This window comes from Saimiri boliviensis, chromosome 2, assembly GCF_048565385.1.
Source record: "Saimiri boliviensis isolate mSaiBol1 chromosome 2, mSaiBol1.pri, whole genome shotgun sequence".
Classification (NCBI taxonomy): Eukaryota; Metazoa; Chordata; class Mammalia; order Primates; family Cebidae; genus Saimiri; species Saimiri boliviensis.
In genome coordinates this window covers 152,983,045-152,999,262 of record NC_133450.1, presented here as the reverse complement: position 1 = coordinate 152,999,262, position 16,218 = coordinate 152,983,045, and the positions used below count along the sequence as shown (strand labels likewise).

General features: G+C 37.6%; 1 protein-coding gene across 5 annotated transcripts in view; it reads right to left on the bottom strand.

Annotated features, from left to right (window-relative positions):
• The window catches only part of APBA1 (amyloid beta precursor protein binding family A member 1), a 205,841-nt gene that overhangs the window by 159,664 nt on the left and 29,959 nt on the right, over window positions 1-16,218 (bottom strand). For 2 of the 5 annotated variants that reach the window (XM_074394705.1, XM_074394706.1), the window contains exon 1: window positions 1,045-15,184. The exons of the other annotated variants lie outside the window; for them this stretch is intronic. The gene's annotated coding sequence lies outside the window, so the exon portion shown is untranslated. Of the gene's footprint in view, window positions 1-1,044; window positions 15,185-16,218 lie in introns of those variants that run through there. 5 annotated transcript variants of the gene reach the window in all.

Genomic DNA, 16,218 nt, shown 5'->3' with positions numbered 1-16,218 from the left:
AGTGTGTAAGAAGCAGAGCAAAGCTCAGACATACCACATGTCTCCTCCAGCAAAATCATCTCTAGAAAGTGAAACAAAGCAATGAATCCTATACCAAGGGCTTAATCTCCAAAGGTGATTAAATATGAACATGTCTGTGTCTAGTTTCCTATAGGAGCAGGTAGATGTGGCTAAGTTTCATGGGTTCTTCCATTCCTGGTCTGTGAAGTCATTCAGTAACAAGATCATCTAAGGCCAGAGCAAATTAAACCAGTCTATTTTTATACCTTTTTATTCAAAGTAGCCTTTGGGAAAAAGCTAAAAGTATTCCTCCATAAGATTTCTGCTTTTTAATAGAGACCAAGTCATAAGCAAAACAAATAACAAAGAAAGAAAAGAAAATCTATTGGAGAAGTAGAGGAGGCATTTGGGAATAAAGGGAAATAAGGTCCTACTTGAACCTACAGAATCACCCTCACGTCATCTATTTCATTGTAGCCTTGGGCCTTGCAATGTGTCTGTCCTTCTGTATGTCCAAGAACAACTTATTCAGAGCCTGTGAACTAAATTCCTGTCAAGCTAAAGATTTTTTCCTGGAAGTTTTGGTAGGGATGATTAGTATAATTTCCCAACTTCTCACGACAAACCCTTCTGATGTTTGGAAAGCAGCTCATTATCAGCTGTGGTTTTGGCAATCACAGCACATATAAACAGCCTGCATTGTCTTCAGGATTAGCACAGGCAGCAACAGAATCTGTAAGAATGACTTCATAACTCAAGTGTCCACACCCTTGGCAGAGCTAGTTGTCCTCTCCAAAGACTGTCTAGGGGACCCACTAGAAAGATAAGGCCCGTCCTTTATCACTACAGGCCAATGTCTGACGTGATCTTTGGCTCAAACAGCAAAACTGTGCTTGAAAAGTCTGGAAAACAGCAAGTTTAAGAATAGCTCATAGGTACCACACCCAAAAACCTACATTATCAATCTACAGTTGTTTTGAAAAATGGATCTTGGAGGAGAGTGCTGGCAGTCTACTGTGTTTTCATTTACTCTGGTTTACTGACCTGAGGCTGCAATGAAACGATGAGGGTGATTCTGCAGGTTCAAGGAGAGCCTTATTTTCCTTTATTCTCAAATGCTGTCTCCTCCACTTGTCTAACAGATTTCTTTTCTTTCTTTGTTTAAGACCTGCTCTCTGTTAAAAAGAAGAAAACTTATGGAGGATTGGTACTTTTAGCTTTTGCACAACCTCTTCTCAAAAACACCTGGGAACAAGTTTGAAGTCACAGAAGGAAGAAGATGATTTAGAGCAGGAAATGGTTGGGTCACAGAAAATCCTCTTCAACCTCACAATTTTGCAAGGGCTGACCCTGACCAGATCTAATTGTTCTTTACACAATTGTTTTTAATTTTAACACATATAAAAACCAGCTCGGGAGAAGCTGTAAAAATTCAGCTTCCTAAACTCCAAACTTGGAGAGTCTGGTTCAGGAGGCTTGGGGTGGGGTCTAGGAACCCACATTCTAACAGACTCCCTGGCAACGTGGAGGCACGTGTTTGGCCCCAACACTGTAGAACACAGCTGGCACTCTTCAGGATGTTTGAAACAAAACTAGTGAACTGCTTGTTGCTTTTAGCTTTATGACCTTGAGTAGGTCACCTGAATGCCTAATTCTTCCTTTGCATGTGGTAATATCTCTCTCACATGCATATCCTGAGATATCTTGCCGAAATATCTCTCTGACATGGATATACATGAGGTAGGTGTGAATGTGAATGTATTTTTTGAGGTGTAAAAGCAACATAAAATGTAAAACATAAATCATCATAATCAATTTTTTCCATTTTCATTCATTTTTAACCTATCTTTAGAACATGCTAGCAAATTGCTTCTGAGGATTCCAGATATGAAATAAAAAGTTCCCAGAGGTTCAAATTATGATGCTGTGCAGTTTGGGACAGCTTTCAGTGAAAATCAAACAGTCTTTAAATATAATAAAGAGCAGCACGAATTTACAATACAGTGAGTTTTAAATAGGCGGCCACACTGCGTAAGACCAACATAAGGATGGTCAGGAACATGCCTAAGATTAAAACATCCTACACACTTACAGAGCAAGTAATGTTCATTCTTACTGTGCCAGGCAATTCGCTCAGACTCAACTAAGATCTCAAATAAAACACAAATTCAATTTTGAAATGAATTTTATACTTCTAATAATTTCTTTAATTTTCTTCTATTATTATTAAATAAAGTACCCACAAAACAGTATTTTTCTTTGAAAGCAAGAGGGGCTATGCTCAGTCCCTGCTAGTATCCTTACCGGGTGAATACAGTCACCTCCACTATGACTCCACAGAGCTCAGGTGAGGTGCCCAGCAGGTCAAAATGACTAGTTTCACACTGTCACCTGAATTAGACCTGCCTCATTTGAAGACATTCAAATATGTCCTAATTTTAGAGAGCAATCCACTGAATTCAAGTTTCCAAAAAACTACATCAGTCTTTGCAACAAATGTACAATGGCATGACCAAAACTTGATTCTTGAGCAAGGGTTTTAAAGCACGATGATTTACAGTTCAAGTTCTCATGAATGCAGAGAAGCCCAGGTGCAAAGGTAAGTTTAGATAGACATCAATAATAAATTGAAAATGCATCAAATTATCTTTCTCCACTGTCAAACAGAGACATGTTTTTCCCGGTTTTTCTTCCCATTGAAAAGGAAAAATAGGACATGACCAGCCTTTGTTACAGATATTCAGTTGCTAACAACCAACCCATAGTAACAGCCTGCTAATAGGTTTTTTTTCTCCATAGTTCCTTCATGGAGCTTACATTCCAGAGATCTTTGGGTTTTACCCCTGCTTAAATTCAAATTCCTTCCTCTGCTTTACAGGGCTCTGCACAACATGGCCTCTATTTGGGACCACTTTCCCCATTCCTAGTACACTGGCCACAAAAGCTGTACCTGTCTTCAAACACGTCAAGCTTGTACCGCTGTTCCTTCTGGAATATTTTCCCAGGACTGCTCCTTTTTGACACTGGGATCTTTGTTTAAAGTCTGCATATTTCACTGAGACTTTCGTGTCCCATCCAGTTTAACTTAGCTGTCTGATCACTCTTTATCATGATGCCCTAATAAATTCTCTGCATAGGATTTAACTGCAGTTGATAGTTTTCTTGCACATTTACATTTTCACTCATTATTTTCTTCCTCAAATGAAATACAGGCTTCACAAGAAGAGGGATCTTGTCTGAATTGACCATTGCAGCATCACTTGTCTCTAGAACTGTTCCTGGCATTTAGGAGGCCCAAATATATGTGCTGGCTTGGTGAATACAGGGAACACTGAGGTTCCCTGATTAATGTTCAATCTTGAAGAAATCTTAGGGTTCAGGCATTAACTGGGCTCAGAGATGTGCCACTCACAGACTCAATTAGTTTAAATCACTGTCCTCTGCTGGGCTAATTTAGTTAAAATCTCTCTCAAGCTTTTCATTTGTTCTTTGTAAAATTTAGCATTAATCATATTATTAGAAAAGTATTACTAAAATCTGAAACATATCCAAATAACTAAGAGGTTTTGACTCAATGTACAACCATCAACTTGAATATTTAAGAGCGCAACATATGTCACTGGGCTTGACTTCATCACTGCCTAAATTACTGTTAATAAATTCAGCAGCTTAATTCTTAAGTACATTCTTTGGGCAGTGTATCCAATGCTACCCTGATGGTCCAAAAGGTTTTATCTGAGTTACTTGATAAGGGGATTAACTTGGATACTGGGGGAGACTCAAACATTAACTACCATTTAAATGTCATTCTAGGTTTAGAAAAAAGAAATTTGTTAAGTACAAGTCATGCCAAATTTTTGTTCAAGCCTTTAGATGAGGTTACTGTTTTTCTAGAATCAGTGGCTAGATTCTAAATATTGTTCGCAAGCTTACAAGGTCAGTAAAGAGTAACAAGCAGATTGGTGACGGATGTGGTTATGCTGAAGACAAACAGAGCTTCAGTCACAAGTATGTACCAAAAAGTAAACAGCAGTGCCTCAGATTTTGGCCACGGATGTCCTTCTATTGCATGCGCTTTCTTGTTGTTTGTTTTTTTTAACAAGTGTACATTATGAACTGTTAGTGCTTTTAAAGGATGATATAAAAGCTAACAGGAGGAATCCATTAAATAAAATTCAAGTCAATATTCTCCATTTTAATGTTATCACTCTTCCCATTAAAGATGAGTTACATACTCATCTTGTGTATCACAATACACAGGAATAAGAAAGTACTAAAAGCTAAACTGCGTAAACAAACATCTCCTAAAAACTATGGAATAGAAAAAAACAAAACATGCTGCCTCCTTTATCTGTCAATGAATTTCTGAGAAGCACCTGGCATTTTTGTCCATTTATATAAATTTATTCTTTAAGACTCAGCCAAATCTCCTGGAGAGAATGAAATAGAACTGTAAGCTTTCAAAACCTAGGAAAAGAAAGAAACAGTATGATTTTATGTTCATGTCCTAAGGCATATTGCTATCCATAAAAGCCAACAGCATCTTGGCCCATATTTATTCACGTACTAATGTCAGCCAGTAAGCCCCCAAAGCTTATAATCCCAAGGCCAGTGGGAGAAGAGCAGCACCTACAGAAAAAACAAACAAACAAACAAACAAAAAACAAAAACAAAAAACAACTTCGGACAAATTCTCAGTTATTTTAAATAATGCTTTTACTTTTTCAGATTTCTACCTCAGTGATTTTGGTTGTCAATGCTTAAAAGTGCCTTCCAGTCACTATTCAAAATCCTCATACAATGCTGACCTATTCTTTGTTTTGAAACTAATGCACTCTGTGGGGATTTCTTAAGGCACTTCAAAAGCAGGTCATTAGAAAGAATACAAACAGAAATATGCTACATAAGAATTTCCAAGAACATGGGCACTCTAAATGTGAGAGTTTTTAAACATCCCAAAAACTACTTTGTTTTTTAAACTGTGAATGGTTGCCTTTTTGTTGCTGTCATCAAATAACATTGTCTTGAGGTTCATAATAATTCAATGCAGTAAGATTCACCCTAAGGTTTTTATTTTTCCTTCTCTCTCAGTCAGATTGTGAAAAATAGTTCTACCATTAACTAGATCTCTAGAGAATATATCCTACCCTAACTGGCTTGCATGGGAGGGATATGCTTTCTAATTTTATGGCAAAAATAGAAAATTTGTGGGTGGGATATGCTCCTTGAGTTCATCTGGACCAGTTCCAACCCTGACTGTAGGGCTCCTTTGACAGTGGGTGTGCCATTGGGGAGTCAGTTTGTTGTTATACCCTAAATGACTTTGCTGGGTGACATAACAAGAAACCAAGTGGAAACAGTGTTAATGCCATGAAACACATATGATGGCTACTTAAAACCTCTAGAACCAAACTTTCCCTTCTTCGAGACCAAATTCCCTGTTTAACTCCATTATCATCAGGGACTCTCTCCCACACCCAAAATAACCAAGAGCGATCCCAGAACACAGAAAGAAGCTTGAGAATGGAACGCAAATTAGTCCCACAACTAGAAAAAATTAAGTCTGAAATTCCTTCATTTGTTGTCACCATTAACTGTATCAAAAGGTCTGATGCAATAGCTAAAAGGCAAAAGCACTGGTCAGGGAATGAGATATCTGAACGTGGTAGACTCACCCTAAGGTGACTCAGTGACCTTCCCTCCTTCTGTGTGTGCCTTTGTGTAATGCCCTTCCTTTGAGGGCAGGTGTGACCTGTGACTTGTTTCTAATCAATAGAATAGAGCAAAAGTGTTGGGAAATCACCCCTATAACTACTATATAAGAAATGATTTGGTGGGCTGGAGTGAGAGGGTTTTCTTGCTGGCTTGATGAGGTAAGCAGCCACACAGCAAAGAGCTGTAGGTAGACTCCTGTCTACAACTAGCATAAAAAAGCTAAGTCCTCAGTCATACAGCCACAAAAATGTATAATTTCTACCAACAAACTTAATGAGCATGCCAGTATATTCTTCCCCAGCCAAGCCTCAAGATGAGAATGAAGCCCAGGGCAGACACCTTGATTGTGACCCTGATCTGTGCTCAGACTCCAACCCCATGGAAACTGTGAGATAAACAATGTGTATTGCTTTAAGCTGCTAAATTTGTGGTGATATGTTACACAAAAATAGAAGACTAATACACTAAGAGAAGAAATAAAGGTCACAAGTCTTTTTTTTTTTTTAAAGATGGAGTCTCACTCTGTTGGCCAGAATGGAGTACAGTGGCATGATCTCAGCTCATTGCAACCTCCGTCTCCTGGGTTCAAGTGATTCTTCTGCCTCAGCCTCTCAAATAGCTGGGACTACAGGCATGCCCCCACTATGTCTGGCTAACTTTTGTATTTTTAGCAGAGGCAGAGTTTTATCATATTGGCCAGGGTGGTCTCAACCTCCCGACCTTGTGATCTGCCCGCCTCAGCCTCCCAAAGTGCTGGGATTATAGGCATAAGCCACTGTGCCCAGCTCACAGACCTTTTCAAAACTTTCCATCCTTAAAGTGAGTCAGAGTCAGTCTAAGACTGGCTGAAGAGTTCTGTGCTAAAGCCCCTCCTCTGAAAATAATCACAGGAAGAAATGTTCAGACAGTGACAGGCAGTCACCTGAGTGTCATGGCAACAAAGGAGGTCTATTAGCTTCCTAGAGGATCTAGGTTCTGACATGGAAAGCTTATTAACCAGAACTTCTTAAGCAGATAATGAAAAATAATGGGCACCGTGACATGTTCTAAAATTTTATTATACTATACAGGAAACTTCTAAGTAGCTTTACTTAAAATTCCTAGAAGCGCTGAACAGTAAGAGATAATCAATTTGTCTTCATCTTCCTGTAGCTCATGTTTTTGCAAATAATTTTCTATTAAATCTCCATATCTGTGAGCTCATGTATTAGTTCTGGAGTAAAAGTGAATTAAAAAGAAAGAATGCCTACTGTGACCTTCTTAAAGGTGCGGTTACAGGGCTGTGATATTTCATGTGTTAATTTCCTCTTATATTAACACACAATTATAGTTTTTAGACTTTTGATGATTTCTTCATAGCTTTTTATAGGATGGTAACTTCAAAAATTAATCACATAAGATTCCTTATAGAAAACCATACAAAGCGTAACTTCAGAATATGTGACCCCTATTATAAGGGAGCTAAAGTCTGAACGGAAACTAATTATAACTTTTAAACATATCTAGTTTGTGTTCAGGAGTCCATCAATCTTCTCCTTCATTTATCCAATGTCAGCATCAAGTATTTAATTAGTGACAGGATTATTTGACTAATATTTAGAATATTTAATTCATAGCTGAATTTTTCCTTCACATTATGATTAGACAGCTGATGTTAATGTTAACTCATGCCTGATATTAACCATTATATATGCTACAGGTTTAAATAATATCTAAACTTCCTTTTAGCACTAATAGTTCATGATTAACCCCATTTTGAGCAATACTTATTAAACATCTACAGGCATTAAGAATTTACATAAAGTAAAAACAGACATAATATCTATGAAATGATGACAACAAGTTGCATAAGATGAAGTCAGAATCCACATTTTGTGTTATGGCAAATTCTGAAGTTCCAGAAATTTCCAGAGGGATAAGGCATGGCAAGGTCTGGAAACTGAAGTCCAGGTTGAGAGTCTTGGATCAGCTGTGCTTAAGGCAAGCCAAAGGTCTAAAGCATGGGAGTTCAGTTGAGTTAGGGGATATAACCATCAGTCACTCAACATATTATATATTCATTGAGCACTCCTATGTACTGGCACAGTTCTAGTGCTGGGGTTACGGCAGTAAATGAGACTGTCATGGTCCCTGCTTTCCCTGCTTGCATTCTGGCTGGGGGACAAATATTTAATAAGCAAGCAAACAACTGATTAAGGTAATTTCAGATAGTGGAGAGTTAAGTCAATTCAAACAAACATATTAGTGAGGTCCTACTTCCTGGCACACAGCATCCAGGTGCTTGAAATATGTTAGTGAACAAAGCAGACATAGATTCCCAACATCATGGAGATCACATTCTACTAGGGGAGAGAAACAATATCACAAGTCATATTAAGTACTAACTTGTATATTATGTAAAAAAGGTAATATGTGCTTTGTTAAAAAAAAAAAGGCAGGAAAAAGGTGATTGGAAGTGTATATGTGAATGGGGCAGTGGTTCACAATTCAAAATGGGGCAGTTGGGGTAGGCACAAATGCAATTGTGCTAAAGCAAGACTGAGTTCAGCATGGAAAAACAGAAAGAAGAATTACTGGGCATAATGATCAGGGGATGGGGCCAGGAATGTGGGCAGGGACCCAATCAGGCAGAATTAAGTCAGTATGCCAACTTTGATCCCTAATTGCTTCCCCTCTCTGCTACACTGTTATCCTCTTCCTGTCTATAGACCCTGCTCCTCAGTTTCAAACACATTCTAATATCTTCTGTCTTTAGAAAACCACTCCACCCTCCTAGCCACCACTAAATGTCTACCTTCCTTCCCAGCTACATTTCTTCAAGGAAAGGTCCAGATGTACTGCCTCTACCTCTTGGCCCTCCCATTTACCCTACAGTTTACTCTAATTGGATCACTCCCCAACACTTCTCTTGAAGGTCACCAATGATCTCCACATGTCCAAATGCAAAGGATGTTTGTCCTTAACTTATCAGGCTTTCTGCTGCCTTTGGCACAGGTGACTAGGCTCTTTCTAGAAACACTACCCTCTCTCCATGACAATGCCGCCATCCTCATTTTCTCTTGCATCTGTGGCCTCTCTTCACCTTCTCTTCTTGGGAGTAACCCATAAATAAACATAGATGTTCATGTAAAAAAAAAATATGTGGATGCTTTGTTTAATTGAAAGCTCATTCATCAGCCCTGATGGCCTTGGCCCAGGGCAAATCACTTCGTCTTCAGGGGACACTACAGTCAGTAAAGAAGATAGAGCCTCAAAACAAGTGAGATCTGCCAGGGCTTATGCTTTTTAACTGAATAATCTTGAGCAAGACACATATCTCCAGGACTCAGTCTTCTCACCTATAAAATAGGTATTTTTAACAGTGGCCTTACAAACTATTATTAAGATTAAACAATTTATCCTTCTTAACTTCTCTGGCCAATGCTTGGTACTTGGCAGATGCCATTCTGCTGTTAGTGTCCTCCTGAAGCTCAGAAAAAAAAGCACCTTTTGTCTGAATAATACAGGAAAGAAAAAATAATATTAAAAGGAAGGGACAGAAAAGCTATCATTAAACTGTTCTGGGTGGAGTCACTGTTAATGAGCTATGAACAGATTAATTTTGCCTTATAAACCTAAAATTCTTAAATGAGAAAGAGATTTCAAACACATTAATCTCTTCAAATATTTTTCTATTTATCAACAGGAAGCAAATATTAATCATTACTGAATGCTCCAACTTCCCTCCTTCGAAGTTATCATATTTACTTTTTCCTTTACTGAGAGAGCAAGTCACTACAGGGTAAGAGTGTAGCACTACAGCCTGGATTTAAATTTTGCCTCTCCACTTCTGAGCTTCGAGACTGGGTACAGAGGACCTAAGCTGCAGTTTCCTCAACTATATGGGACTAATTATAGTACTTATGGGATTGTTTTGAAAACTAAATGAGTGAATATAGATGTAGTATTTACAACAGTTCCTGGCACAATGTAAGCCCTCAACAAAGATGAAGATCACAACAATAATGACAACTACCATTGCTAATTCAACTACCCTTGGAGTTGTCATTTCACACTCATTCAGTGATTTGAAATCAGATACATGAAGTACTTGTTCATACTTATCATTTTCCTGTATAGAACAATCCGTATTTGTAAAGGAAATAGATGTTGTTGGCTATTTTCCATTTGCCTTGCTGGATCTACTGCTTCTCAATTCTGTGATCCAAACAAATGGTATTCTGTATCATTGGGTTTCCTTGTCCTCTCACTTCTGGTTGGGTTAAGCCAATGAGACACATTGGCACGAGACAGGAGAGAGGCAGGAAAGTGAGTTCAGCGTATCAATTCCTCTAGTTTCTTCCCTGCTGGGTCATCATGGTCATCAACCTCTCCTACAGGCCACAGCTCCTGCCAGGCTGCCCTTCCTAGCAGGTATTGCTACTCTCTCCAGGGTTTGAGAATCTTCCCTCTCTTGGTCCCTTCAGGCCTAGATAGGGTAAAGCTCCCCACGTTTGCAAACCTCAGGATGCCTCACCATCTCTTGTTATTTTATGTAGTCCTTAACATATATTTTTAAAGAGTCTCTTAATTAAACTCTTTTAAATCACCTGATTTATTCCTGCTGGAACCCAGACTGACACATAGGTCAAGCTTTTCAACATATAGCCATGCAAAACATGAAGGAAAGGTAGCACCTGGAATACTGTATATAGTAGAAAGCAGCAGTTGAGCCAGAAGGCTGAGGCTCTCTCCCAAAGAACTCCACTTCAAACTCCTTTGTCACTGGAGCTTGGTAGCTCACAAGGAGGGCAAAGTGAGGGTACTCTAATCTTCTCAGCATTTGCCATCCCAACTGACCTCTCATTCAGGTAAATGTTATTTTCTCTGACAACTTGAAGGAAGAGAGGACTTGCTGGTACTCCATCTCTCAAATGATCAAAGTTTCCTCTCCATTCGCATTCAATCCACTGAGATATTTGCTACCATGCCCTTGAGAACAAGTTCAAATACAAGTTCCTCTAATACTACTACTCCTTTTCCAAGCTGGCTTAGCAGAACTGGAATTAAAAGGAACATCCTGGAGTTCTCCCTGTTAGCAACCAAGCCACAGACAATACTCAATACTCAAAGGCTGCAGCTCTTAATTATAACCAGAAGCTTAATTTTAGAAGGTGACACCAGCATCAGCTTTCAGCTTCACAATCTGAACTAATCATTAATTGCATCTTTAAGTCAAACTCTATGAGAAAGTTATTCAATAAATGGGAGGAGGAAGCAGAGCAAGATGGCTGAATAGAAGCCTTCAATGATCATCCTCCCTGCAGGAACACCAAACTGAACATATCTACACTATAAGACAACTTCATAAGAACCAAAAATCAGATAAGCAATGAAAATATCTAGTTATAACTTCATATCACTGAAAAAGGCACTGAAGAGGGTAGGAAAGACAGTCTTGAACTGCCAACACCACCCTTCCCCCATCCCCTGGCAATGACCAAGTGGTGTGGAGAGAGAATCTGAGCTTAGGAGAGGGAGAGCAGAGTGACTGGAGAACTTTGCATTGAAACTCAATGCCACCCTGTTTCTGCAGAAAGCAATACCAGGCAGAACTCAGCTGGTGCCCATGGAGGGAGCATTTAGAACAGCCTAGCCAGAGGGGAATTGCCCATTCCAGTAGTTGAAACTTAAGTCCCTGCAAGTCTTGCCACTGGGGGTTAAAGTGCTCTGGGGTCCTAAATAAACTTGAAGGAACGAAACATGACTACAAGATATGGAAAATAGGCTCAAAAAGGCAAATCTAAGAGTAATTAGCCTTAAACAAGAGGTAGAGAGGGAGAGAGACAGAGGTAGAAAGTCTATTCAAAAGGATAACAGAGAACTTCCCAAACCTAAAGAAATATATCAGTATTTAAGTATATGAAGTCTAAAAAACACCAAGGAGATTTAACCCAAGTAAGACTACCTTAAGACATTTAATAATCAAACTCCCAAAGGGTCAAGAATAAAGAAAGGATCCTAAAAGCAGCAAGATAAAAGAAACAAACAACATGCAATGGAACTCTAATGCATCCAACAGCAGGCTTTTCAGTGGAAACCTTACAGGCCAGGAGAGAATGGCATGACATATTTAAAGTACAGAAGGAAAAAAATTATTCCAGAATAGTATATCTGGTAAAATATTCTTCAAACATGTTGAAGTTTCAACACATGAAGGAGAAATAAAGATGTTCCCAGACTAACAAAAGTTAAGGGATTTCATCAACATCAGGCCTATCTTACAAGAAATGCTGAAGAAAGTACTTCAATCTGAAATAAAAGAATGCTAATGAACAATAAGGAATCATCTGAACATACAAAACTCACTGGTAATAGTAAGTGCACAGAAAAACACAGAATATTATAAAAATATAATTGTGTTGTGTAAGTATATCTTGAGTAGAAAGACTAAAAAATAAACTCATCAAAATAACTATAACAACTTTGAAGACAGTACAGTAAGATATAAACAGAAAACAAAAGGTTTAAAATCAGGGGATGAAGTTAAAGTGTAGAGTTACTACTTTTGTTTATGCAATTGGTGTTAAGCTGTGATCAGTTTAAAATAATATTATCTACAAGCCTCATGGTAACCTTAAATCAAAAAACATACAACACATATGCAAAAATAAAAAGCAATAAATTAAAACATACACCATCAGATAAAAATAACCTTCACTAAAAGGAAGACAGGAAGAAAGGAAAGACCACAATACAACCAGAAAAACAACAACAACAACAACATGACAGGAATGCATTCTTATTTATCAATAACATCTAATGTAAATGGACACAATTCAGTAAAAAAAACAGATTGGCTGAATGGATTAAAAAACAAGACCCAATGATCGGCTGCCTACAGGAAACACACATCACCTATAAAGACACACAAAGACTAAAAATAAAGGAATGGAAAAAGATATTCCATGTAAATAAAAACCAAAAAAGAGAAGGAGTAGCTATACTTACATCAGACGACATATATTTCCAGACAAAAACTGTGAGAGGAAACAAAGAAGGTTACCATATAATGATAAAGGGGTCAATTCAGCAAGAGGATATAACAACTGTAAATATGCACCCAACACTGAAAACTCTTCAGGACATTGGTCTGGGCAAAAACTTCTTGAGTAATATTCCATAAGCACAGGAAACCAAAGAAAAAATGGACAAATGTGATCATATCAAGTTAAAAAGCTTCTGCACAGAAAAGGAAACAATCAACAAAATGAGGAGAAAAGCCACAGAATGAGGGAAAATATTTGCAAACTACCCATGTGACAAGAGAGAAATGTCCAGAGCTAATAACTCTATAGGAAAAATATCTAATAATCTGGTAAATGGGCAAAGGATCTGACAAAACATTTCTCAAAACAAGACATACAAATGGCAAATAGGTTTATGAAAAGATGCTCAATATCACTGATTATCAGAGAAATGTAAGTGAAAACTACAATGACATAGCATCTCACATAGTTAAAATGACTTTTAACCAAAAGACAAGCAATAACAAATGCTGGTGAGGACAAATGGGAACTCTTATGTCCTGCTGATGGGACTGTAAATTAGTACGGCCACTATGGACAACAGTTTGGTCGTTCCTCAAAAGACTAAAAATACACTTACCATATGATCCAGCAATGCCACTGCTAGGTATATACTCCCAAAAAGAAAATCAGTATATCAAAGAGCTATCTTCACTCCTATGTTTACTGCGGCACCATTCACAATAACCAAGATCTGGAAGCAACTTACATATCCATCAAAAGATGAATGAATAAAGAAAATCTATTCTGTAATTGCAGTACTTTGGGTGGCTGAGGCAGGTTGATCACTTGAGCCCAGGAATTTGAGACCAGCCTGGGCAACATAGTGAAACCCCGTTGCTACAAAAAATACTAAAATTAGCTGGACATGGTGGCACGTGCCTTTGGTCCCAACTACTTGGGAGGCTTAGGTGGGAGGATCACCTGAGCCTGGAGAAGTTGAGGCTGCAATGAGCCATAATGGCACCACTGTACCCAAGCCTGAGTGACATAGTGAAAGTCTGTCTCAAGGAAGACAGGAAGGCAGGCAGGAAGGAAGGCAGGCAGGCAGGAAGGAAATGTGATATGTATATACAATGGAGGACTATTTAGCCATACAAAATAATGAGATCCTAAATGAAATCCAGTCATCTGTAATAGCAGGGATAGCACTGGAGGTCTTTACATTAAATGAAACAAACCTGACACAGAAAGATAAACTTCACATGTTCTCACTTATTTCTTGGAGATAAAAATTAAAACAATTGAATTCATAGAGATAGAGAGTAGAATAATAGACGCAAGAGGGTGGGAAGGGTTGGGGAGGATGAAGTAGGGATGATTGATGGCCACAAAAATATAGTTAGAATAAATGAGATTTAGTGTTTGATAGTACAAAAGGGTGACTAAAGTCAACAATTTATTGTACCTTTTAAGATAACTAAAAGAGTATAACTGGATTGTTTGTAACAGAAAAGATACATGCCTGATATGATGGATAACCCATTTACCATGATATAATTATGACTCATTGTATGCCTATATCAAGGTATCTCATGTACCCCACAAATATTTACACCACTATGTACCCACAAAAAATGGAAAATTTAAAATTTAAAAATACAAATGCTTATAGGTTGCTTTAGGGATAAACCATTGGCCCAAATAAACAAAATGGATGAAACATGCTTCTGTATCATAGCACAGCAGACACAGGCTGAGAAGCAGTTCAAATAACAAACATAACCGCTAATGCAGAGAAGTTGTACTTGTCTTGTATAACACTTTCTGCCAATTTAATGTGGACCCCAAACACATGAGTAATAAAAGTGCTATAAAACAATATCTTTGAAACTGTCATATTTTTAAAACGACAATTATGAAAAATACATGTTGAAGTTATATTTTAATAGGAAAGCTAGATAATGCCCAACACTGGGCCAGATAGGAGATATTCTACATAGAAAAATGGAGACAGGCTGGGCATGGTGGCTCATGCCTGTAATCCCAGCACTTTGGAAGGCCAAGGCAGGCAGATTGCCTGAGCTCAGGAGTTCAAGAAGAGCCTGGGCAACACGGTGAAACCCCGTCTCTACTAAAATACAAAAAGTTAGCTGGGCGTGGTAGCTAATTTTTACGGTATTATTTTCATCTATGTATTCTCAACTGAGTTCTGTGGCTCACTGAAGTTGTATCAGTCTATGTGAATTTTTCTCTTTTAAAAGGGAGTTGTAATCCTGTTGTATTGAATTTGAATGGGAAGGATCAACATGAACTTGTGATGCATTTTATCTTACTCTGCCCATTAAATTGGCCTAGAAATAATAAGCAACCTAGTATTCCCAATAGATTGCATATTGAATAGATTTCTAAATACCGTTTAGAAAATTAAGAAAATATTTATTGTATATAATATTACAAAGTTAACATTTTGACTCTGTAATATTAATAATTATCAATATAATAATATTACAGAATCAACCAAGCACCAGAGCCTATGCTGAATATTATATACATTAACTAACAGCCACAGGAAAAGGCATTAGTATCCCTATTTATCAGAAGACAGAAAGTGACATTTACAAGGCTATATAGCTAGTAAAAATAAACATATACACTCACCATCTCAATACGTTCAGAAAAAGCATTTCACAAAGCTCAACTTCCATTCATAATAAAAGCTTCAACAAAGTAGGAATAGAAAGAAAGTTGATAAACAGCATCTACATAAAACCTGTAACTACCACCACTTAATGGTGAAAGACCACTTCCTTCACCACTTCAATTATTTCAATTTAATACTGCTGATCCTAGCCCATGTAATAAAGCAAGAAGAAAGAAGAGAAGGAGAAGGAGATAAAGAAAGGGAAAGAAAGAAAAGAAAGAGAGAGAGAGAAAGAAAGAAAGAAGAAAGAAATTTTTTTGGTTTATTCATTTGCAGATGACATAATCATCTATGTAGAAAACACCAAGAAGTATACCAAAGTGATAAAACTGAGTTTATCAAGGTCACAAGATACAAGGTCAATATATGAAATGCAATGACATTTTTACATAATAGCAATGAACAGCTGGAAGTTGAAATTAAAAAGAAAATACTAAAAACATACTTAGGAAAAAATTTCACCAAATGTATTCATTGAAAACCATAAAACACTGCTGAGAGAAATTAAGGAAGATCTAAATAAATGGAGAGATATACCATGTTCATGGGTTGGAAGATTCAATATTATTAAGGCATCAATTATCCCCCAAATGATCCATAGATTCAATTCAATACCAATAAAAATCCCAAAAAGACTTCTCTATAGAAAATAACAAGCAGATTCCAAAAGTTAGATAGAAATGCTAGAATCTGATTCTAAAATCTATATGAAAATGCAAAGTTGGAGGACTCATACTACCTGATTACAGAACTTAGTATAAAGCTACAGTAATCAAGACAGTGTGATATTGA